The sequence below is a fragment of the Eleutherodactylus coqui genome, chromosome 5 (assembly GCF_035609145.1).
Source record: "Eleutherodactylus coqui strain aEleCoq1 chromosome 5, aEleCoq1.hap1, whole genome shotgun sequence".
Lineage (NCBI taxonomy): Eukaryota > Metazoa > Chordata > Amphibia > Anura > Eleutherodactylidae > Eleutherodactylus > Eleutherodactylus coqui.
In genome coordinates, this window is record NC_089841.1 from 243,341,861 (window position 1) to 243,365,580 (window position 23,720).

The following is a 23,720-nucleotide window of genomic DNA, read 5'->3' on the forward strand; positions in this document are numbered from 1 at the left end:
CGCGGCAGCAGCTGCTGAGTTCTCTGTTGCATCTTCTCCTGGGCAGCAGCTCCTCACAAGACTTCGTCGGGACGAGTGCCGCCCGTCCGGTGCCCGCAGCCTTCTCCGCCGGGTAAGGAAACTCTCTTCTTACAAACTGCCGCCGCGTCTTGTGAAGTGCCGAGCAGGACCATATCTGGGCAAAGTATTCCTCTGTCACCAAAGGGGGGACTGCGGGCCCCCCTCTATAAATAGCCGGAGACAGAGGTCCACGGGGATGGAGACAATGCCCACTGGTCGGGATACTGCCCTGCGCTGGGTTCAGGGACTGCTGCCATCTCTATGCCAGCTGGGCATCAATATGTCCAATACTAGTATTCCTGAATCTTACTTTATGTATCACTCAAAAATACACTGGGGGGGGGGACTGTGACAATCCGCTGATACACTGGGGGGGGGGGGGGGGGGGGGGACTGTAACAATCCACTGATACACTGGGAGGGGGGGACTGTAACAATCCACTAATACACTGGGGGGGGGGGGGACTGTAACAATCCACTGATACACTGGGGGGGGGGGGGGACTGTAACAATCCACTGATACACTGGGGGGGGGGGACTGTAACAATCCACTGATAAACTGGCGGGGGGGGGGGCTGTAACAATCCACTGATACACTGGGGGGGGGGGGGGACTGTAACAATCCACTGATACACTGGGGGGGGGGGGACTGTAACAATCCACTGATACACTGGGGGGGGGGGACTGTAACAATCCACTGATACACTGGGGGGGGGGACTGTAACAATCCACTGATACACTGGGGGGGGGACTGTAACAATCCACTGATACACTGGGGGGGGGACTGTAACAATCCACTGATACACTGGGGGGGGGACTGTAACAATCCACTGATACACTGGGGGGGGGGGACTGTAACAATCCACTGATACACTGGGGGGGGGGACTGTAACAATCCACTGATACACTGGGGGGGGGGGGACTGTAACAATCCACTGATACACTGGGGGGGGGGGACTGTAACAATCCACTGATACACTGGGGAAGGGGGGGGGGACTGTAACAATCCACTGATACACTGGGGAAGGGGGGGCGGGGACTGTAACAATCCGCTGATACACTGGGGAAGGGGGGGGCGGGGACTGTAACAATCCGCTGATACACTGGGGAAGGGGGGGCGAGGACTGTAACAATCCGCTGATACACTGGGGAAGGGGGGGCGAGGACTGTAACAATCCGCTGATACACTGGGGAAGGGGGGGGCGGGGGACTGTAACAATCCACTGATACACTGGGAGGGGGGGACTGTAACAATCCACTGATACACTGGGGGGGGGGGGGGTCTGTAACGATCCACTGATACACTGGGGGGGGGGGGGACTGTAACAATCCACTGATACACTGGGGGGGGGGACTGTAACAATCCACTGATACACTGGCGGGGGGGGGGGCTGTAACAATCCACTGATACACTGGGGGGGGGGGGGGACTGTAACAATCCACTGATACACTGGGGGGGGGACTGTAACAATCCACTGATACACTGGGGGGGGGGACTGTAACAATCCACTGATACACTGGGGGGGGGACTGTAACAATCCACTGATACACTGGGGGGGGGGACTGTAACAATCCACTGATACACTGGGGGGGGGGACTGTAACAATCCACTGATACACTGGGGGGGGGGACTGTAACAATCCACTGATACACTGGGGGGGGGGGACTGTAACAATCCACTGATACACTGGGGGGGGGGGACTGTAACAATCCGCTGATACACTGGGGAAGGGGGGGCGGGGGCTGTAACAATCCGCTGATACACTGGGGAAGGGGGGGCGGGGGCTGTAACAATCCGCTGATACACTGGGGAAGGGGGGGCGAGGACTGTAACAATCCGCTGATACACTAGGGAAGGGGGGGCGAGGACTGTAACAATCCGCTGATACACTAGGGAAGGGGGGGCGAGGACTGTAACAATCCGCTGATACACTGGGGAAGGGGGGGGCGAGGACTGTAACAATCCGCTGATACCCTGGGGAGCTGTGACGATCCGCTGATACCCTGGGGGGGGGGGGGCTGTGACGATCCGCTGATACCCTGGGGGGGAGGGGGCTGTGACGATCCGCTGATACCCTGGGGGGGAGGGGGCTGTGACGATCCGCTGATACCCTGGAGGGGGGGGGGGGCTGTGACGATCCGCTGATACCCTGGAGGGGGGGGGGGGCTGTGACGATCCGCTGATACCCTGGAGGGGGGGGGGGGCTGTGACGATCCGCTGATACCCTGGAGGGGGGGGGGGCTGTGACGATCCGCTGATACCCTGGAGGGGGGGGGGCTGTGACGATCCGCTGATACCCTGGAGGGGGGGGGGCTGTGACGATCCGCTGATACCCTGGAGGGGGGGGGGGCTGTGACGATCCGCTGATACCCTGGAGGGGGGGGGGGCTGTGACGATCCGCTGATACCCTGGAGGGGGGGGGGGCTGTGACGATCCGCTGATACCCTGGAGGGGGGGGGGGCTGTGACGATCCGCTGATACCCTGGAGGGGGGGGGGGCTGTGACGATCCGCTGATACCCTGGAGGGGGGGGGGGCTGTGACGATCCGCTGATACCCTGGAGGGGGGGGGCTGTGACGATCCGCTGATACCCTGGAGGGGGGGGGGGCTGTGACGATCCGCTGATACCCTGGAGGGGGGGGGGGCTGTGACGATCCGCTGATACCCTGGAGAGGGGGGGGCTGTGACGATCCACTGATACCCTGGAGAGGGGGGGGGGCTGTGACGATCCGCTGATACAGTGGAGGGGGGGGGGCTGTGACGATCCGCTGATACCCTGGGGGACTTTTATCAATTCTTGTCCCGCAGATGCACCTTGCAGATTACTCATTGTTTCAGTGTATGTTATACAGCAGACACTATTAATACGCTGGGGCCGCAGTATGTAGAACCGCACAATGAACAGTTTGTAGGGGGCTTCATTGTTGGCAGTGTTGCTCAGAGGATTCGTCACGGGACAATGCCTTGGGGTTAAGTTATATAATATAATCCCATACCCAGAAGTTGTTTTGCTACAAAACCCGTCCTGCGGTTCCATCTCAGGCAGATATACAAATGAGGAGAGTTGTGGTGATTAGATGAACGGTCTTGTCACCGGAGACCTTAAGGCTGGATTCACACAGGGCGGATTTGCCACGGTTCTGCCGCAGCAGATCCGCCCTCGGCAAAACCGCCCGCAGCCGCTAATCTCGGGATTAGCCAGCCATGTGGACGAGGTTTCCCCGAAACCTCGTCCACACGGGACAGCTAATCCGCTGCGGTAAATCCGGTTGAAACCGCGGCTGCGGCGGCCACAGCCGCGGTTTCATAAGCAGCAGCATGTCTATTTACATTCGTTTTTTTGTTTATTTATGTTACGGCCGCGTTCTCCTCTATGGGAGAGCCGGCCGCAACGGAAATGCATGCGGCCGGGCCGCTTCAAAGCCGCCGCGGCTTAAACCGCGGCGGTTCTCCCGGCGGAAATCTTGCGGTTTTTGCTGCTGCCAAACCGCGAGATTTCCGACGAAAATACGCCCCGTGTGAACCCAGCCTAAAAGTGGTTCTGCCCTTGGCCAATAAAAGGCTCTCGGAGGCTCCTTGTGTGTAGTGACCTCTTCTTCCGCTTGTGTAGAGCTTGTTGACCACTAGACGCCTCTACGACGCAGAGAAGAGATTTCACCCCGTTACCAGAGTCAGAGAGGGGAACATTATTGGGATGTGAGAAGCTGGATGGTCGTATCCATGAATTGTCCCCCACCGGCTGTTCTAACCAGACTGTTAGGAGGTGTTGGCACCAGTGGATGTGTGAGGGCACACAAGGTGACCGGGCTCAGGACGCCCCCTACAGACCACCAGTAGAGAGGAGCGTCTGACCAGACTGTTAGGGAGTGTTGGCACCAGTGGATGTGTGAGGGCGCACAAGGTGACCGGGCTCAGGACGCCCCCTACAGACCACCAGTAGAGAGGAGCGTCTGACCAGACTGTTAGGGAGTGTTGGCACCAGTGGATGTGTGAGGGCACACAAGGTGACCGGGCTCAGGACGCCCCCTACAGACCACCAGTAGAGAGGAGCATCTGACCAGACTGTTAGGAGGTGTTGGGACCAGTGGATGTGTGAGGGCGCACAAGGTGACTGGGCTCAGGACGCTCCTACAGACCACCAGTAGAGAGGAGTGTCTGACCAGACTGTTAGGAGGTGTTGGACCAGTGGATGTGTGAGGGCACACAAGGTGACTGGGCTCAGGACGCCCCCTACAGAACACCAGTAGAGAGGAGCGTCTGACCAGACTGTTAGGGAGTGTTGGGACCGGTGGATGGGGGCACACAAGTTGACCGGGCTCAAGATGCGCCCTACAGACCACCAGTGCAGAGGAGCGTATAACCAGACTGTTAGAGGGTGTTGGGACCAGTGGGTGTGTGAGGGCACACAAGGTGACCAGGCTCAGGACCCCCGAAGGACCACCAGTAGAGAGGAGCGTCTGACCAGACTGTTAGGGAGTGTTGGGACCAGGGGATGTGTGAGGGCACACAAGGTGACCGGGCTCAGGAACCCCCCGACAAACCACCAGTGGAGAGGAGCGTCTGACCAGACTGTTAGAGGGTATTGGGACAAGTGGGTGTGTGAGGGCCCTACAGACCACCAATAGAGAGAAGCGTCTGACTTGACTGTTAGTAGGTGTTAAGACCAGTGGATGTATGAGGGTACACAAGGTGACCGGGCTCTGGACGCCCCCTACAGACCACCAGCAGGGAGGATCGCCTGATCGCCCGACAAGCACGATGTACTTTAACTGCTTCGTTGTCCGCCATTCAGAGACAGGTTGCGCCATCGTTACACTCCTGTGTCTGTTGGAACCATTTCAGGCACTTGGCTGAAGAAAAATTGGTCTCACGGTGCCCACTACATGTACGGCGTATGACGCCCACCGTCGCTGTTTGCAGTGGTGTCGTGAACGATGAAACTGGACTGCTACAGAGGGGAGCCGGGTTGTCTTCAGCGATGAGTCCAGGTTTATGTCTGTGTTCTTCTCTTGAGACCTCGGGGTGGGTGCCTTAATCTTGCTTTTGCTGTGGAGCAGCACACTGCCCCCTGCTGGTGTGATGGTCTGGGGGGCCATTGCATACGACAGTCGGTCACCCCTAGTAGCGGATCGGGGAACAATGACCGCTCAGCAATATGTTCCGGACATCCTGCAGCCACGTGTGTTCCTTTTATGGCGGCTTCCAAGAGGTGGCAGGATAATGCTCGGCCGCACAGACAAGGGGGTCACAGGAGCCCCCCTAACATTGTCACACTTCCGTGGCTGCCCGGGCGCCAGATTTTATTTAAAGATAGAGCATGTCTTTTTTTTTCCTTGGTGTATGCGCTTTTCACACGTCGTGTGAGAGGCACCGTTGGTAATGTAAAGTTAGTTACCGCATGTAATATGCAAAATTTGCGCATGTGATACACGGGAAAACCCCTAGTATAAGAGCAGCGTAAGTCCTCGTGTCCACGGGCAACCACGGATTCGGAGTGGGGAATCCCACAGCGGATTCCAGCTGTGCCTGCAGACATGAGGCAAAGAATACATTTACTCACCTGTCCGGACGTAGCGCGGGTCTGCTCCGTCGCAGACGGATCTTCTTTCTTTGGCACAGCAAATGCGCTCGGCACTCCGGCCGCCGTGCCATGCGCCGGGCCTTTTTACTTTTTAAAAATCTGCTCTTCCGCGGATCCGCCGCACTTCCGCAGTGTCAGCTGCAGCCGTGTCGCAGACCGGACAGCCTCCATTGACTTCAATGGAAGTCGTCCCCATGGGATCCGCAGAAAAATGAGGCATGTTGCGTTTTTTTTCCCGCGCGTGCGATCCCCACGCCGGGAAAAAAATGACATCCGCAGGTATTTAAACTGGCGCTACCATTGCTCTATTACCACTGAAGTGCCGTGGTAGGTGCCTTCTGACAAAATGTGTTCCCTTTGTTCTACATATAGACATTCTGCAATAATCCAACTGGATGCATTATATATCCACAGTTTCTTATCTATTGTTCTGTGTTATCAGCCATTCCAGGATGGGAAGAGTCTAAATAACTGTAATGGGAAGCTACAGATATCGGATAATATTACAATCTACTACAAGTTTTACTTTTATGAGACTTCTACTATAGATTTAGTGACCCTCCTGGACAGACGGGCATCTAATGAGCTCACAAAACCGAGACCGCCCGTGTCAGAATGACCTCTCTGTCCGTGAAGCGTCTGGTTTTGTAAATCACCTTTCATCATTGTATTTACTGAATGATCTGTGTCATTCTTATCGACTTTGGCGCATTGATGCCGCGATGACAAGTATTTTCCAGTAATACCCCCGCATTTACTGGCACACACGTAATCGCTCTGCCTTATTATGGGAAAGTCTTTCTGGGGTCTCAGAAGCCGGATATAATGTTACAGCATTTAGGACATTTTTATAATGTGATACGAATGAGGCTTCTCTTCTGTTGGAAAATGGAAGGTGCCGGTGCTGCCCGTTGGCCAGAGCGGAGAGCGGGTACAACGAGTGTCTCTTGCTCTGGAGCATGTCACACACAAGGCCGACCACCTCATTTTATGGAGCCCGCCGGCCGTGCAGCAACCTAAGGATACTCCACTCACCCAGCCTGCAGCGGTCTGAGGTGGCAGCACAGTCTGTGACCACTGACCTCTCCCCTCCCGGCTGCATGCTGAGGTGAGAGGTCAGCGGACATAGACTCAGCTGCTGCGTCCACTCCAAAGCTGCAGGCTGAGTGAGTGAAATGCTTATAAGGATGCTGCCCATCCACTAAGTGGGTCGCCATGGCTGCTGGGGCCACTAAGTGGGTCGCCATGGCTGCTGGGGCCACTAAGTGGGTCGCCATGGCTGCTGGGGCCACTAAGTGGGTCGCCATGGCTGCTGGGGCCACTAAGTGGGGCACTATTGCTATTGGGGCCACTATGGGGATCATTCACTACTGGGGCCAATATTATTACTAGGTTCATCTTAAATACTGGGGCAACCAATTAATAATAATGGGACACTTGGGGTGTCACCATTATTACCGGGGTCAATATTACTACTGTGTCCACTATGGGGGGGCACTATTAGTATTGTGTCCACTATGGGGGGGCACTATTAGTATTGTGTCCACTATGGGGGGGCACTATTAGTATTGTGTCCACTATGGGGGGGCACTATTAGTATTGTGTCCACTGTGGGGGGGCACTATTAGTATTGTGTCCACTGTGGGGGGGGGGGCACTATTAGTATTGTGTCCACTGTGGGGGGGGGGGCACTATTAGTATTGTGTCCACTGTGGGGGGGGGCACTATTAGTATTGTGTCCACTGTGGGGGGGGCACTATTAGTATTGTGTCCACTGTGGGGGGGGGGCACTATTAGTATTGTGTCCACTGTGGGGGGGGGCACTATTAGTATTGTGTCCACTGTGGGGGGGGGGCACTATTAGTATTGTGTCCACTGGGGGGGGGGCACTATTAGTATTGTGTCCACTATGGGGGGGGGCACTATTAGTACTGTAGCCACTGGGGGGGGCACTATTAGTATTGTCCACTATGGGGGGGGGCACTATTAGTATTGTGTCCACTGTGGGGGGGGGGGGCACTATTAGTATTGTGTCCACTGTGGGGGGGCACTATTAGTATTGTGTCCACTGTGGGGGGGGGGCACTATTAGTATTGTGTCCACTGTGGGGGGGGCACTATTAGTACTGTAGCCACTATGGGGGGGGGGCACTATTAGTATTGTGTCCACTATGGGGGGGGGGCACTATTAGTATTGTGTCCACTATGGGGGGGGGGCACTATTAGTACTGTAGCCACTATGGGGGGGGCACTATTAGTATTGTGGCCACTATGGGGGGGGGTCACTATTAGTATTGTGGCCACTATGGGGGGGGAAGTCACTATTAGTATTGTGGCCACTATGGGGGGGCACTATTAGTATTGTGGCCACTATGAGGGGGGCACTATTAATATTGTGGCCACTATGGGGGGGCACTATTAATATTGTGGCCACTATGGGGGGGGGCACTATTAGTATTGTGGCCACTATGGGGGGGGCACTATTAGTATTGTGGCCACTATGGAGGGGGGGGGCACTATTAGTATTGTGGCCACTTTGGGGGGGGGGCACTATTAGTATTGTGGCCACTATGAGGGGGGGGGCACTATTAGTATTGTGGCCACTATGGGGGGGGCACTATTAGTATTGTGGCCACTATGGGGGGGGGCACTATTAGTATTGTGGCCACTATGGGGGGGGCAATATTAATATTGTGGCCACTATGGGGGAGGGGCAATATTAATATTGTGGCCACTATGGGGGAGGGGCAATATTAATATTGTGGCCACTATGGGGGAGGGGCAATATTAATATTGTGGCCACTATGGGGGGGGGGGCACTATTAATATTGTGGCCACTATTAATATTGTGGCCACTATGGGGGGGGGGCACTATTAATATTGTGGCCACTATGGGGGGGGCACTATTAATATTGTGGCCACTATGGGGGGGGGGGCACTATTAATATTGTGGCCACTGTGGGGGGGCACTATTAGTATTGTGTCCACTGTGGGGGGGGGGCACTATTAGTATTGTGTCCACTGTGGGGGGGGGCACTATTAGTATTGTGTCCACTGTGGGGGGGGGCACTATTAGTATTGTGTCCACTGTGGGGGGGGGGCACTATTAGTATTGTGTCCACTGTGGGGGGGGGGCACTATTAGTATTGTGTCCACTGTGGGGGGGGGCACTATTAGTATTGTGTCCACTGTGGGGGGGGGCACTATTAGTATTGTGTCCACTGGGGGGGGGCACTATTAGTATTGTGTCCACTATGGGGGGGGGCACTATTAGTACTGTAGCCACTATGGGGGGGGGGGGCACTATTAGTATTGTGTCCACTATGGGGGGGGGCACTATTAGTACTGTAGCCACTATGGGGGGGGGCACTATTAGTATTGTGTCCACTATGGGGGGGGGCACTATTAGTATTGTGTCCACTATGGGGGGGGGGGCACTATTAGTATTGTGTCCACTGTGGGGGGGCACTATTAGTATTGTGTCCACTGTGGGGGGGGCACTATTAGTATTGTGTCCACTGTGGGGGGGGGGCACTATTAGTACTGTAGCCACTATGGGGGGGGCACTATTAGTATTGTGTCCACTATGGGGGGGGGGCACTATTAGTATTGTGTCCACTATGGGGGGGGGGCACTATTAGTACTGTAGCCACTATGGGGGGGGGCACTATTAGTATTGTGGCCACTATGGGGGGGGGCACTATTAGTATTGTGGCCACTATGGGGGGGGAAGTCACTATTAGTATTGTGGCCACTATGGGGGGGCACTATTAGTATTGTGGCCACTATGAGGGGGGCACTATTAATATTGTGGCCACTATGGGGGGGCACTATTAATATTGTGGCCACTATGGGGGGGGGGCACTATTAGTATTGTGGCCACTATGGGGGGGGCACTATTAGTATTGTGGCCACTAGGGGGGGGCACTATTAGTATTGTGGCCACTATGGGGGGGGCACTATTAGTATTGTGGCCACTATGGGGGGGGCACTATTAGTATTGTGGCCACTATGGGGGGGGGGGCAATATTAATATTGTGGCCACTATGGGGGAGGGGCAATATTAATATTGTGGCCACTATGGGGGAGGGGCAATATTAATATTGTGGCCACTATGGGGGAGGGGCAATATTAATATTGTGGCCACTATGGGGGGGGGCACTATTAATATTGTGGCCACTATTAATATTGTGGCCACTATGGGGGGGGGGGCACTATTAATATTGTGGCCACTATGGGGGGGGGGCACTATTAATATTGTGGCCACTATGGGGGGGGGCACTATTAATATTGTGGCCACTATGGGGGGGCACTATTAGTACTGTTGCCACTATGGGGGGGCACTATTAGTACTGTTGCCACTATGGAGCACACTATTACTGTACAGTTTCACAATTACAATTACTCCTTTGAAGGCAGCCATAAGGCTGATGTGGCCCTCAGTGTCAATGAGCTTGACTTCCCTGCTCGAGAGGACCTGCCCTGACGTTCACTACACAGTCAACCCACTGATTTGAATGGGCACTGTGTGAGGGTAATTTTACATGGAGCAAAGAAGTTTACAGTTTGCAGCGTTGGCAGCCAGTTTAAACACAGATAAATAGTTTATTTTTTACATGATTGTTCAGTCATTCATGATTGCGTACTCCTGACTTGATACAAGCCGTAGTTGGTAGTAGTGGCGATTCCCTTATAGTGTAACTGTAAGTGAGGCTGGCCTCAATTCAGACATTCGGTGTGCACACCATATAGATGCAGTTAATAACGGGCCTATTACATGGAAAAGTGCTACGTCAAAGGGACTTGGACTATTTAGCAAACTCCCAGCGGTCACAGTAACAAACTGGGATTTTAATAAAGGGTGCAAGTATATGTGATAGAGATACTTAGAGTGGGTCCATACGCTATACTCAGCTCGACCGTATTCATAGTAGTATTTATCTCGCCAAGGACTGTGTATTGTATCATGTGATCTGTATTTCTGTGCAATGGGACTAAATTTAGTGATATCGTTATCTCCTCTTGTGCACAAAGTATTATTCCCAGGGTCTAGCTGACCGTAGCTAGTGCCAGGCTGTTTAAAGGTAAGGCTGCCTGTCAACAGGCGAGTTTGAATTGCGTTCCCCGTGGCGATAATCCGGCCACGGGGAACGCAGGTCATGCTCTCCATAGCGTTGCTATGGCGGGCGCTTTCCCCCCCTGTCCACTAGTGGAGAATTATTGCTATTCTCCGTTTGCGGCCAGCATGCTGCGATTTGCCGCGATTCTCCGCGGTCAGCCTATCTATTAAATAAGGCTGACAGCGGAGATCCGTCTGCCGGATCCTGCTCCCGGGCGGTGGAGATCCGCCGCAGGATACCGCAACGCCTGTGGACAGGCAGCCTAAGGTTCATTGCTGAGTAATTATCATCATAACCTTGTTCACTTCCATTCCTTTGTTTGCAAATATTGTATATTCTTGTTACCCCAAATAGTAGTGCCAGCACAATAAAACAACAGTTACCCCTAACATTACGCATGGTTCATAGACTCATCCATAACACAGTGTAAGTAATATAAAACAACCCCAGTCACATTCAGTGCCCGCAGAATACAGCACTTATTATGGAGTAATCTGCCATCACAAGAATAGCCCATACAAATGTGCCAATCATAACAGGGCACATATTTGGCAGCCTCGGTGCCCCTTTAATCCACACTTATCTCCATGGTCGTGCTCTGCTCTCTACTTCTGTAATCGGAACTCACAATCAGCCACAATTTAAATGTAGCGATCAACTCCTGTGCCAGTCTGTGCAAAGATCACTGCTGGAGAAGACAGTTTGTGTCCTGGGTGAAATTCGCACAGAATCCTGTATGCCGGTATGACATGGGGCTAGGTCGATCTGTTAGGAGCCTTCTGAGACCTGTGAAGCTTGTTCACTCTTCTGATATTTCCTCTGCCCTACTTTTGCATATAAAAAAAACCCTAAAGCTATCTAAATGGACCCTGGGAAACTCACCTGCATCTTCTACAGTGTACACAAAAAGAGGGAAAACGGTATAAAAGAGGACTGATAAAGTCGGGGGAAACGGTAACCTAGAAATGGACACGGGGGAAGTAATGAGCAAGAAATGAAAAGGAGAACACAGTGTATGGGACGGGCCTAGCAGAGTGTATGGGACGGGCCCAGCCGAGTGTATGGGACGGGCCCAGCCGAGTGTATGGGACGGGCCCAGCCAAGTGTATGGGACGGGCCCAGCCGAGTGTATGGGACGGGCCCAGCCGAGTGTATGGGACGGGCCCAGCCGAGTGTATGGGACGGGCCCAGCCGAGTGTATGGGACGGGCCCAGCCGAGTGTATGGGACGGGCCCAGCCGAGTGTATGGGACGGGCCCAGCCGAGTGTATGGGACGGGCCCAGCCGAGTTTATGGGACGGGCCTAGCCGAGTGTATGGGACGGGCATAACTGTTTCTAATACCAGAAACTTTGTCACATTCCCACCTGCACTAGGATATTATGTATATTTTTAATGCTCTTTTCATTTCCTTTTTGTCTCTGACAGCTGGCACCTGCCGGCAACAGCTTCACAATTCTGAGAGCAGCATTTAAAGACCCTCAGCACCCCAATTCCCCTCAGTTCAATCATAAAAGCAAACAGTCACCAAAAACTGCACAATTGCAACTTTTTTCAGTGCATTTTATATAGCATGTTAAATGATACAATTCAAATGTACAACCTTTCTTTACGGAACAAGCCTTCATGTAGCTGTGTAACTGAGGAGGAAAAATAGGAGAAAACAAAGAAGGGCTGCAGCAGGAAGGAATTAATTCTGACTTGGAGCCTGTGAGGGGAATTAATGCTGAGTGGGGGTGTATATGCGATGATATTACTGAGTGAAGACTTATGAGGGACAAGTATTACTGAGTGGAGTCTGTATGGCCATTATTACTGAGTACAGGCCTATGAGGGACATTATTACTGAGTGGGACACTTTTACTGTGTGAGGCCTACAGGAAGCACATGATGGGGATACTATTACTGCGTGGACCACCACAGGTGCCATTATTAGTACCTACGGTACTGTGGCTAGGTAAATTGTGTAGACATTTGGCAAACAAAGACAGGTGGTTGGGAAATTGTCCAAGATGATTTATCAAATTCTGCAGAGACAAGTTGTAGCCAGAAGAAGTCATCATGGTGGTCTAGGCCAGATGGAGAAGAAAAGTGAAAGTAAACCATCCAGTCAGAGGGAATGTGACCTGTGAAAACTGGATATAACAGCTCTGTAATCACTTACACAGTCTGCTACGCACCTGTGTAGGGCTGGCATTTACCACTATATGGTCATTGTATGGGGAGGGGGTAATATTGGTCTTTGTATGGTGGTTTTCTTGTTTTTTTTTGTTTTCCAGCAACACTATGGTTGTATTATGTGGTCACAGTCTTGAGGTATTATTTGATGCTGATATAGTACTATTATCGCTCTTTGTAGTGGTCTTTATTTAATAAGAGTATGCTGGTACCAATCACTATCGGGTTGTTATTGGTGATCACAGTCTGACCCGGTGGACCCCCCCCCCCCCTCCCCCACTGCGAGTGTCTCGGCTGGCGCGCATGCGCAGTGCTGGGCTATAACGCGGATTCTTGCCATACTTCCACAGTGCTCACTGCGGAAGTGTCACTGTAAGCACGGCTTCCATTGACTGCAATGCAAGTCGTCCGTGGGATTTTTCGCACCAAATAGAACATGCTGCGATTCTCCCCCCGAGCGGTAAATCGCAGTTGATTTCCGCTCGTGGGCAGGTAAGAACCTTTTAACATAGCATGTCTATGGACGGACATTGCTGCGGAATTTGCAGTGGGCAAATTCCGCGGCGAAAATCTGTCCATGGGCATTGGCCTAAAGCTGGAAAGCAATCTATTAGCATGTGCTGAAAGCAAACAGCTACATCATGCCTGTAGGCCCTTCCTAGGCTTCTAGCTGCCTAGGTTACCCATCTGCATAATGCCATTGCATTGGTGGGGGGGCGATGGGGACAGAGGGAGCTCCCTCCCTCCGTCTAACCATGTAGATGCCATTGCCATTACTGACCACAGCATCCAGGAAGTTAAATGGCCGGGATCACTTCTCTCTAATCGTGGCCATTACATTGAGAGCCTGGCTGCTGATCATGTTGGGCACAAGACATTAATGTCTGTCATAGAGACTTGAAGGAGTTTTGTCGTTAAAACAAAACCCCGTCCCCCAGCTGATCCCTGCCTAAAATAAGACATAAAGGCATACTCACCTTTTAGTGTGTCCCCAGGATGCAGCTGACAGCCGGCGCTGGCATTGGCTGTGACTCCTGGATAGACAGGCTGGGTGGAAGCATGTGACCACTGTGGCTGATCTCAGGCCGCAGCGTTATGTGCCCAAACTCCTGGCATCATGGTAGCCAGGATATGAGCGCTAATGCCAGGAGCACTGACGGTGATGCTGCGGCTACTGATTGCCCACAGCGGTCATATGCTTCTACCCATATACTGCCCTGGCCAGAAAGTTAAATTGCTGTTTAGTGCAGTCACGTGACCTATCTGCAATTTCTGTCACTGGCTTACATCGAGGAGGCGGTGTACAGTTTAGGATTTCTACTGGGGAGCAAGAGGTAAGTTGGGAAACACTTCTTTACAGCGGGAAAACCCCTTTAGGGCACGCCAGGCTATGATGTTCATTTACTTCATGGAGGCTTAATAGGTTTAAAAAAATGGGGCCCCTTAATGTATACCTTCAGTCCAAATATGTTCTGCGCTTTGTAGAAAATCTGCTGCAGTGAGTTATGCAGGCCACATAGACTTCTTCCCTACTACCACCCTCATGGCTGCGCCTGGTAGTTGCCGATTCCTGTCAACTTGTGTTCGCCGCACTAGCTGCTGGTTTTGGCCCATCTACAACATGGGGCCACTTTGTAATTTTTTTTTACGGAGACTCATTGGGTTCCTAATCCACCCCCGGCGGTGATTATTCTGTCCTCACACATTTAGGTTAGAACAACGGCATCGGCACCGTGTAGAATATCCGCAGGGTGGCACCGTGTAGAATATCCGCAGGGTGGCACCATTGGGGACCTTGGCTGAGACATTATTGTCTGATGTTACGACCAGGGATGGCACTCGGGGAATATTGGGGTGGGAATTCCATGCAAAAAAACCCAAACAAACTGTAATCCAATTAAGCCAATAAAACTCTGACTTCACTATCTGTATAAGATTTTCCGATTTGTGTTCCCAAGACAACAGCCTCCACAAACATCACAATTTGTGCCTAAATTTGGTATTCTTCCAGTGGGTCAAATCCCACCTACAAAGCCTTTACTGGTGGATGAGGAGCCTGTGACTGTATCTCTGCCATGTACAATAACTGTCATCTACGTCTGACACACGTCGGCTCATATGTGAATGCCATTGTAAAGATTTTACTGATGCGCTCTGTAAACCTCCTTCAGCTCCAGCGCAGCGAACACTGATGTGAGGGGTGAAGACTGGGAGCTTACATACAGTAATGTCATCAAGGGTCTCCGAAATGCTTAGGTTTATATACAAAAATGACTCAATGAACGCTTTCAGGTATTATTAGAGATGAGCGAGCACCAAAATGCTCGGGTGCTCGTTACTCGAGTCGGACTTTCCGCGATGCTCGAGGGTTCGTTTCGAGTAACGAACCCCATTGAAGTCAATGGGCGACTCGAGCATTTTCCATGCAGACCCATGCTCGGTAGCTGCCTGCGTATCTCTCTCTCCCCCTCTCCCCCTCCGAGGTGCTCGAGTAACGAGTACTTGGAGTATGCTAATGCTCGGTGAGCATGCTCGCTCATCTCTAGGTATTATACAACTATATAAGGCATTGGGAAAGTATGTTGGGGCTTTCTGCAAATTTAAAAAAGGCAAGATTTCCCCATCTTTCTGCACTCAATACCTCATGATGGCAAAGTGAAAAACTGAATGTTAGAAATCTTTGTCATTTAAGGGAAAAAAAATGAACTAACACTTTTGCATTGACAGAAGTATTCACGCCCCGTACTCAGTACTTCGTTGAAGCACTTTTGGCAGTGATTCCAGCCTCCAGTCCTCTTGGGTCTGATGGCACAAGGTCTGCACCTCTGGATTTGGGGATTTACTGCCATTCTTCTCCGCAGATCGCCTCACACTTCTAGATAGATGAGTAACCGTTTACACGGACTGATTATCATCAAGTTTTTATAACTACAGAAAATGAATGACGAATGCTAAGCGAACGAATTATCATTCATCATTAATTCTTGACCGTATTTACGCCGATCGATTATGGTTTCCCACAATGCAATGATCACCTGAAAAATAATAGTTCTATGTAATAGAGCTCTAAAATCACAAAATTGATCACTCCGTTACACCGAATGCTGAGAATGGATACATTAGGGGCCATAAAGCAAAACAAGGACGTAAATTCTTCCACAAATGGTAAATATTTAGTAGTTTTTTTTAATAGACAGGAAGTAAAAGGTCATCTGAGGGCCGTTTCACATCTTTATCGGAACCTTCTTTTTTTTTTTCCCCATCCCAAAACCGGGCACTAATGACTAGGCTCTATTCTCTGTGTATTGCGTGTGAAGGAGCCTTAAGGGTGGTTTTACACGAGAGATAAAATCGCGAGAGTAAGTACAAACGCAGAATTATGAAACCGATCATTTCAATGGTTTCCCTCACATTTGCGATGTATTTAGTCATGTGATATTGCGATTTAAAAAAAAAAATTATAATAATAATCGCAGCATGGTTTTTCTTTTTTAATCTCTCATGTTTCCCTATGAGCCTCCTTGTTCTTACATTGCAACGCACAAATGTACGATTATCACGTGATGCGTTTTTAGCATTAGAAAGCCCTATTGACTTTCGCGATGGGAAAATCACAAGGTGCAATCGCCCTCCGGGACGAGGTTAGCAGAATGTTCTGCTGTATTCAGGTCTGCTCTCACTATAAAACACAATAAAAAATGTTTGGAGAAAAAAAAAAGGTGTAAATAAAGAAAAATGCGCTGCTATCATTCGCTCTCTTCCATTATAAGGGCGGCTTCACACGGACGTATTTGTGCCTGCAATACGCAGAGAATAGATCCAATTGATTTTCAATGTTTTTTTTTTTCTCATTTCCCCTTTTTTGGGGCAAACATAAAAATAGAACCTGCTCTATTTTGTGCACATTTAAGTACCAAAGGGCCCCAGAGAAGTCTTTAGGGGTGCACATATATATATTATACACAAACTAACATGTCTGCCTGCGGGGCCGAGCACGGACACGGGGAATGTAAACGAAGTGGAGGAGTCTTATGTCTAAGCTCTTCACTTGTCACTTTCCAGGGATTACTTTTACAAGGTGAGGGGAGAGTTAGCAGCATAGCTGGAGAGCCGTTACTGCCGCAGACCTGCCGGTGGGGGACACGTGCCAAGTCCAAGCTGTTATTAACAATTAATGGATACATTTCACCAAATACATTCTTCGACATTGAAATTGCAACACGGAGAAGGAAAAGCGGTAAGTCTATGCAAATCGAGGAAGCTGAAGGCGTCACTAAGATTTGTGAATGATCACATTTACAAGTACCGCGCTCCAATGTATCCAAGCCTGATTGAAAGCGATTTTGGGGCTTTTCAGCCATATGAAACCTCCAAAATCGGATAAAGTCTTGTGAGGCGGTTGTGTAACGCTTCCTGTTCTTCGAGTTATTGCCACTGGTTGTAAACTGAGAGGTACAGAATCCTTGAATTGGGAGACCTTGGTTTATGACTCCAGCAGATCGCTATACACGTAGGCCGAGATGACAATGATGTACAACATTCATGTCTGGGAGAAAAATGATGACGTAGAATGACAGCAAAAGGTGCACAAAGGCAAACCTGTTCATGGACGGCGCGTCAGATTAGGAGAATGGCGTGTGGTGATCCATTCTGTACTGCGAGTGAAATTAGAACTGGCATCCCAGCCTAAGGTGGCGAACAGTGTCCACACAAACCATCAGAAGGTGCTGGCACAGTAGAGGCCACGAGCCAGACATTCATGACAGTCTCTCTATTGACCTCACACCACCGTTCTCAAAGGCTAGCATGCTGACGGCAATGGAGGCTGGAATGGAGGTCTGTCCTCTTCAGCAAGAAGTTCCGCTTTTGTCTTGGATGCATTGTCCTATCAGTATGGCCCATATATGGCAGGAATCGGGTTACTCCCCTCATTGCAAAATAAAGTACTATCATATAATATCATATAAAAAAAACAAGCATCTAGAAGGAGTTTTTTGGAATCAAATTAAACTTTTTTTCTCTGTGTGATTGTAACATTGATATAAGTGAGTGATTACAATGTCAGAGCAAAACAACAATTTATTGCAGAAAACTTAACCCTTGAAGGGAGGCTCTACTACCCTGTTAAAGGGGTTGTCCCGCGCCGAAACGGGTTGTTGTTTTTTTCAATAGCCCCCCCGTTCGGCGCGAGACAAACCCGATGCAGGGGTTTAAAAAAAAAGACCGGATAGTACTTACCCGAATCCCCGCGCTCCGGTGACTTCTTACTTACCTTGCGAAGATGGCCGCCGGGATCTTCACCCACGGTGGACCGCAGGTCTTCTCCCATGGTACACCGTGGGTTCTGTGCGTTCCATTGCCGATTCCAGCCTCCTGATTGGCTGGAATCGGCACACGTGACGGGGCGGAGCTACGAGGACCAGCTCTCCGGCACGAACGGCCCCATTCAGAAGGGAGAAGACCGGACTGCACAAGCGCGTCTAATCAGGAGATTAGATGCTGAAATTAGACGGCACCATGGAGACGAGGACGCTAGCAACGGAGCAGGTAAGTGAATAACTTCTGTATGGCTCATAATTAATGCACGATGTATATTACAAAGTGCATTAATATGGCCATACAGAAGTGTATACCCCACTTGCTGCCGCGGGACAACCCCTTTAAGCTGCCTCTAGCTTGGATACAAGATGTGATATGGGCGGGCATGGAGGCTCTAGTACCCTGTTGTATTTACTCTAGCTTAGATACAAGTTTTTATACAGGGGGCATGGAGGCTCTAGTACCCTGTTGTAACGCCTCTAGAAGTGATATGGACAGACATGGAGGCTCTAGTACCCTGTTGTACCACCTCTAGCTTAGATACAAGATGTGATACAGGCAGGCATGGAGGCTCTAGTACCCTGTTGTAACGCCTCTAGCTTGGATACAAGATGTGATACAGGAGCACATGGAGGCTCTAGTACCCTGTTGTACCACCTCTAGATTGGATACAAGATGTGATATGGAAAGACATGGAGGCATACGTGTTCCATATGGTATCCTGCGGCATATCGCTCTACATTTGCGGTTACCGCGCCACTAGATTGTGCAAACTCATAGGCTGTCAAAGTTGGCGTCCCAGATGGTCCCATACATGTTCTATTGGTGATAAATCTGGTAACCAGGTAGCCACGAAGTGTGACAATGCTGTGGGGGCCCCTGTGACCCCCTTGTGTACAGCTGAGCATTATCCTGCTGGAAGCCACCATGAGAGGAACACGTGTGGCTGCAGGATGTCCTGAACATATTGCTGAGCTGTCATTGTTCCTTGTACCACTACTAGGGGGCCGACTGTTGTATGTGATGGTCCTCAGACCATCACACCAGCAGGGGGCAGTGTCCTTCAGTGCAAAGGCAGGATTGAGGCGCTCACCCCTAGCTGTCTAGAAATAAACAAGGCCGTTGTCAATGCGCAAACTAAACCTGTATTCGTTGCTGAAGACAATCCGTAGCAGTCTAGTTTCATCATTCACGCCACCACTGCAAGTGGAGGCAAAAGTTGGTGTCAAATTCAGTACACATAATAGACACTGTAAGTCCTTATAATGTAATTATAATAATTGGTCTCACAGTGCCAATTATGTGTAATAATAATTATCCTATTATAACTATTTCCAGACACTTGACTGAAGATAATTATCCTTCAGCCAAATGCCTAGAAATAGTTCTAACAGACACGGGAGTGTAACGTTTGGGCCACCTGCCTCTGGATGGTGGACAACAAAAGAGTTGGAGCTGCTCAGCTTGTTAGAAGATCGTATGATCTTTTCTACTGGTGGTCTGTCATGGGCGTCCTGAGCCTAGTCACCTTGTATGAGTGCCCTCGCACATCCACTGTTCCCAACACCTCCTAACATTCTGGTCAAAACGGTCGGTGGTGGGCAATTTGTTAATACAACCATCCAACTTCTCCCATCCCAATAATGCACCCCTCTGACTCTGGTAACGGGGTGAAATCTCATCTCTGCGTTGTAGAGGCGTCTAGTGGCCTACAAGCTCTACACAAGCGGAAGAAGAGGTCACTACACACAAGGAGCCTCCGAGAGCCTCTTATAGGCCAAAGGCGGAGCTGCTTTTAGTGCTTCAGGTGGCAAGACCGATCATCTAATTATACCACAACTCTCATAATTTGCCTATCTGCCTGAGATGTAACTGCATGCCAAGTTTTGTAGCAAAATGATAACTTCTTCCAGGGGATGTTTTTGTTTTTTTTTTTGTTTTTTTTACAAAGAGTGTACAATATATAACAAAAGGAGCTTCTATACAAAAATACATTTTGTACAATAGATACTTTTCCATTTAATGCATCTAGCAAAGAAAGACCCTTTTGTATTAATAACATAAATATGGTGTCTTAATAACCCTGGTTTTAGTGTATGTTGATGTGATAGGAGCTTCACATTGTTGCTTCTTCATTCTCATCCATCTCCCGAGTTTATACCGTTTCACAGAGAGTGGGCATTTGAACACAAGACATCATCCCTGTGTTACAAATCAGTCCAATAATAAAGCTGATCTGCTATAAAAAAAATAGCAAAGGCATTCAAAAGAAAGCTAAACAAGATGAAGTTGTTTTTGACTGAAGGATTACCCCAGCAGAAGGTGGGAACATTAGTCCCATACAGTAGCCGATATCAAGGATCAACCAGGACTTTACATCCTGCAGCTCAGAAACTGCTGTTTCCAGAGATCATTAAAGAGGCGATGGGGAATCTAGCAGAAATGCCAAAACACAAAAAGTACAGGAGCTGAGGAACTTCCAGAACTGAATATTAGAGAGCCAACGCATTGTGCACACAACCATCGCTTTCATCACAGGTGGAATCTGTTGAGAAGATATTTCAATATTTTTTCCCCCCAGATATTACATTGTAGAATCAATACCGATGAAATGGGAAAGATCTCAAGATTGGATGTATCAGGATTCTTTATTTGCTGGAGGGCTTTATCATGGCTGGGCTACCGGGCCCGGATACTTCCTTGATGTGTCACGTTTGTTAGCTCCTTGGTATGTTTTCAGTTGGCCAAATTCAAAGAGTTAACCCTTGAGCTCAAGGAAATCTTGCAAATCACATACAGGATTGAATGTGATAGGAAGTTATCTGTTTTATAAGTTAGTAAGCTGAAGAATTTATACAGTTTTTAGACAAAGACATTTGAAACGAGGCTAGAACACGCCTCACTTGTAAATGTGTAGAATTTCTTAGAATTCTCATTGGTTATTAAAAACTTAGCAAGAAGTGAAGTGACGTCTCTTTGAAGGCAGGACTTCTCTCAGGCCGATTGAAACTGTTTCTCATGAGACCTCTGTAAACGGCCTTGCATTCCTGTGATTATTTCTATCATAATATCTGAATTAGTGCTAAGGAAATATAGAGAAATAAAGAAGGGCAGGATAGAAGTCAAGACGGAGGATAGAAAACATTATGGCTTCTCTTACAGTTTCCTTAGTGCTTCACACACTTTTGAAAGAGGTGATGGGAGTTTTCAAAGGTAGTTTACAAACCTTATCCGTCTCTGAAGAGCTTGTACATTGTCTGTCTGGTTTTGGTACCTCTAACATTGCTCTGACTGTTTCTGGATCAGGATGCAGGTAAATGACCCAGGTATGGTACAGGAGATAGAGAGAGCATGGCTGAATTCAACAGAAAGTGGCTAAGTCCAATCAAATTCTGTAATGTCACCACAGCCATACACCAGAGTGTCATCTGCGATAACTTCCACTCCAGGCAGTCATTATTAATTGCACACACAAAATACATGCTTGGGAATGTACCCATTGAAATCAATGGGCTCTCCATGTTCTGCGTATTGCACACAGACGTATTTGCGCAGGCAAAATTGTGCAATACGCAGAACATAGAATTCATTGATTTCAGTGGGTTTGTTCAAAAAAACGCAGCATGTTCTATTTTCCTGGCCATTTGCTCAAGAAAGAACTCATTAAACTAATTAGCCATTTTTTTAGCGTACTAATTAGCGTTTCTTCCGCGCACTACTTGCACACTCAAAAAGTAGGGAAATGACAAAACACACGGAGAAACGCCACAAACATTCCACAAATGCATTGCAAGTACGCATGCGCTCGTGTGAATCCGGCATACGGCTCACTTACCTCGTTAGCCGCAGCTGGAGAGGCTTTAGTAAATACTATAATCTCAGGCTCCATCTATCAGCCGGACGACCATGGTTTCTCTTATTGCCTTGCTGGATAACATTCATGTTGAGCCGTTCTATTCTGTAACTCTTAATACTCTGCTGTGATCTACCTGCAGGAATACATGGAGAAACCTTTAGGGAGCTTTAGGAGGATTAAAGGGGTTGTCCCGAGGCAGCAAGTGGGTCTGTACACTTCTGCATGGCCATAATAATGCACTTTGTAATGTACATTGTGCATTAATTATGAGCCATGCAGAAGTTATAAAAAGTTTTATACTTACCTGTTCCGTTGCTGGCGTCCTCGTCTCCATGGTGCCGACTAATTTTCGCCCTCCGATGGCCAAATTAGCCGCGCTTGCGCAGTCCGGGTCTTCTGCAGTCTTCTATGGGGCTCCGTGTAGCTCCGTGTAGCTCCGCCCCGTCACGTGCCGATTCCAGCCAATCAGGAGGCTGGAATCGGCAATGGACCGCACAGAAGAGCTGCGGTCCACGGAGGAAGAGGCCATCTTCAGCGGTGAGTAGAGAAGTCACCGGAGCGCGGGGATTCAGGTAAGCGCTCCGGTGAGCTTTCTTTACCTCCCTGCATCGGGGTTGTCTCGCGCCGAACGGGGGGGGAGTTGAAAAAAAAAAAAAACCCGTTTCGGCGCGGGACAACCCCTTTAAGGTTATCGAGTGTGTCTTGTGGGCTGGTATTTTGGGAAGCATGCGCTCACCTTTCTTAAGTCCAGCTTCTATTACAAAGCCGAAGAATCAGTGTAAAGGTTAAAAGTCATCCGTGAAACTGAAGAAACAGGCAGGGATAACTGATGTTTGCATCGCTCTCCAAAGTTTGTTACACAAAGCTGTAAAGGGGTTTTCCAAGAATGTCAGCGTGTCGTATTAACAGACGGCATGATGATATAAAAGCCCCTGGTTGTGTGCAGACATAGATGACGGTTCAGAGCCAGGGGTTATTTAGGATGCAGTGACGTGGTCATGTAAGTACTGGATGTGACGTTACCTGTGGCAGTATGGTTTACATACAGACATGGGGATTTTATCACGTGCAGTAATGGTAGAATGGAAATTGCCCCTAGGGTGCAGCATATGATAGAGAGGGAGAAGTTGCACTTGAGGGGTACACAAATTGTTGGTGCTTGTTCCTGGGCTTTAATCCCACACTACAGAAGAAATATGGCATGGGATTAAAGCTCCTGCAATATAACAGGAGCAGATCGGGTCCTCAGCTGTAAGTCATAGCCGAGGACCCTAAGGAGAAGGCAAAAGCTGTTTTGAACTGCTCTTGCTTTCTCTCTTGCAGGCTACATTGCACTCAATGAGCGCTATGTAGTGACTAAAGAAAGTGGCCGTGATGCTCATGCTAGTCAACTCGGTGATCATGTGATCGCTGGGTGCCCCCTGCTACAGCAGAGCTGTGGGGTCTTAGCAGATGCAGATCAGCTCTGTTAGTGACTATTGTCACTACAACGAAATGTATTTCCCTGGAACTGGGGCTCTTATGGATGCGGCTCCTATGGATGCCTTAGCTACAGTGGAAAAGTGTGAAATTTAGAAAAAAGACAATGTCAATGACCCCCCGAAGTCTTA

At 49.6% G+C, this 23,720-nt stretch overlaps 1 protein-coding gene across 3 annotated transcripts in view; it reads left to right on the forward strand.

The window, feature by feature from the left end:
• Positions 1–23,720, forward strand: part of TMOD1 (tropomodulin 1) — a 69,237-nt gene continuing 45,517 nt past the window's right edge. For all 3 annotated transcript variants that reach the window (XM_066604400.1, XM_066604398.1, XM_066604399.1), the window contains exon 1: positions 1–112. The gene's annotated coding sequence lies outside the window, so the exon portion shown is untranslated. The remainder of the gene's footprint in view (positions 113–23,720) is intronic.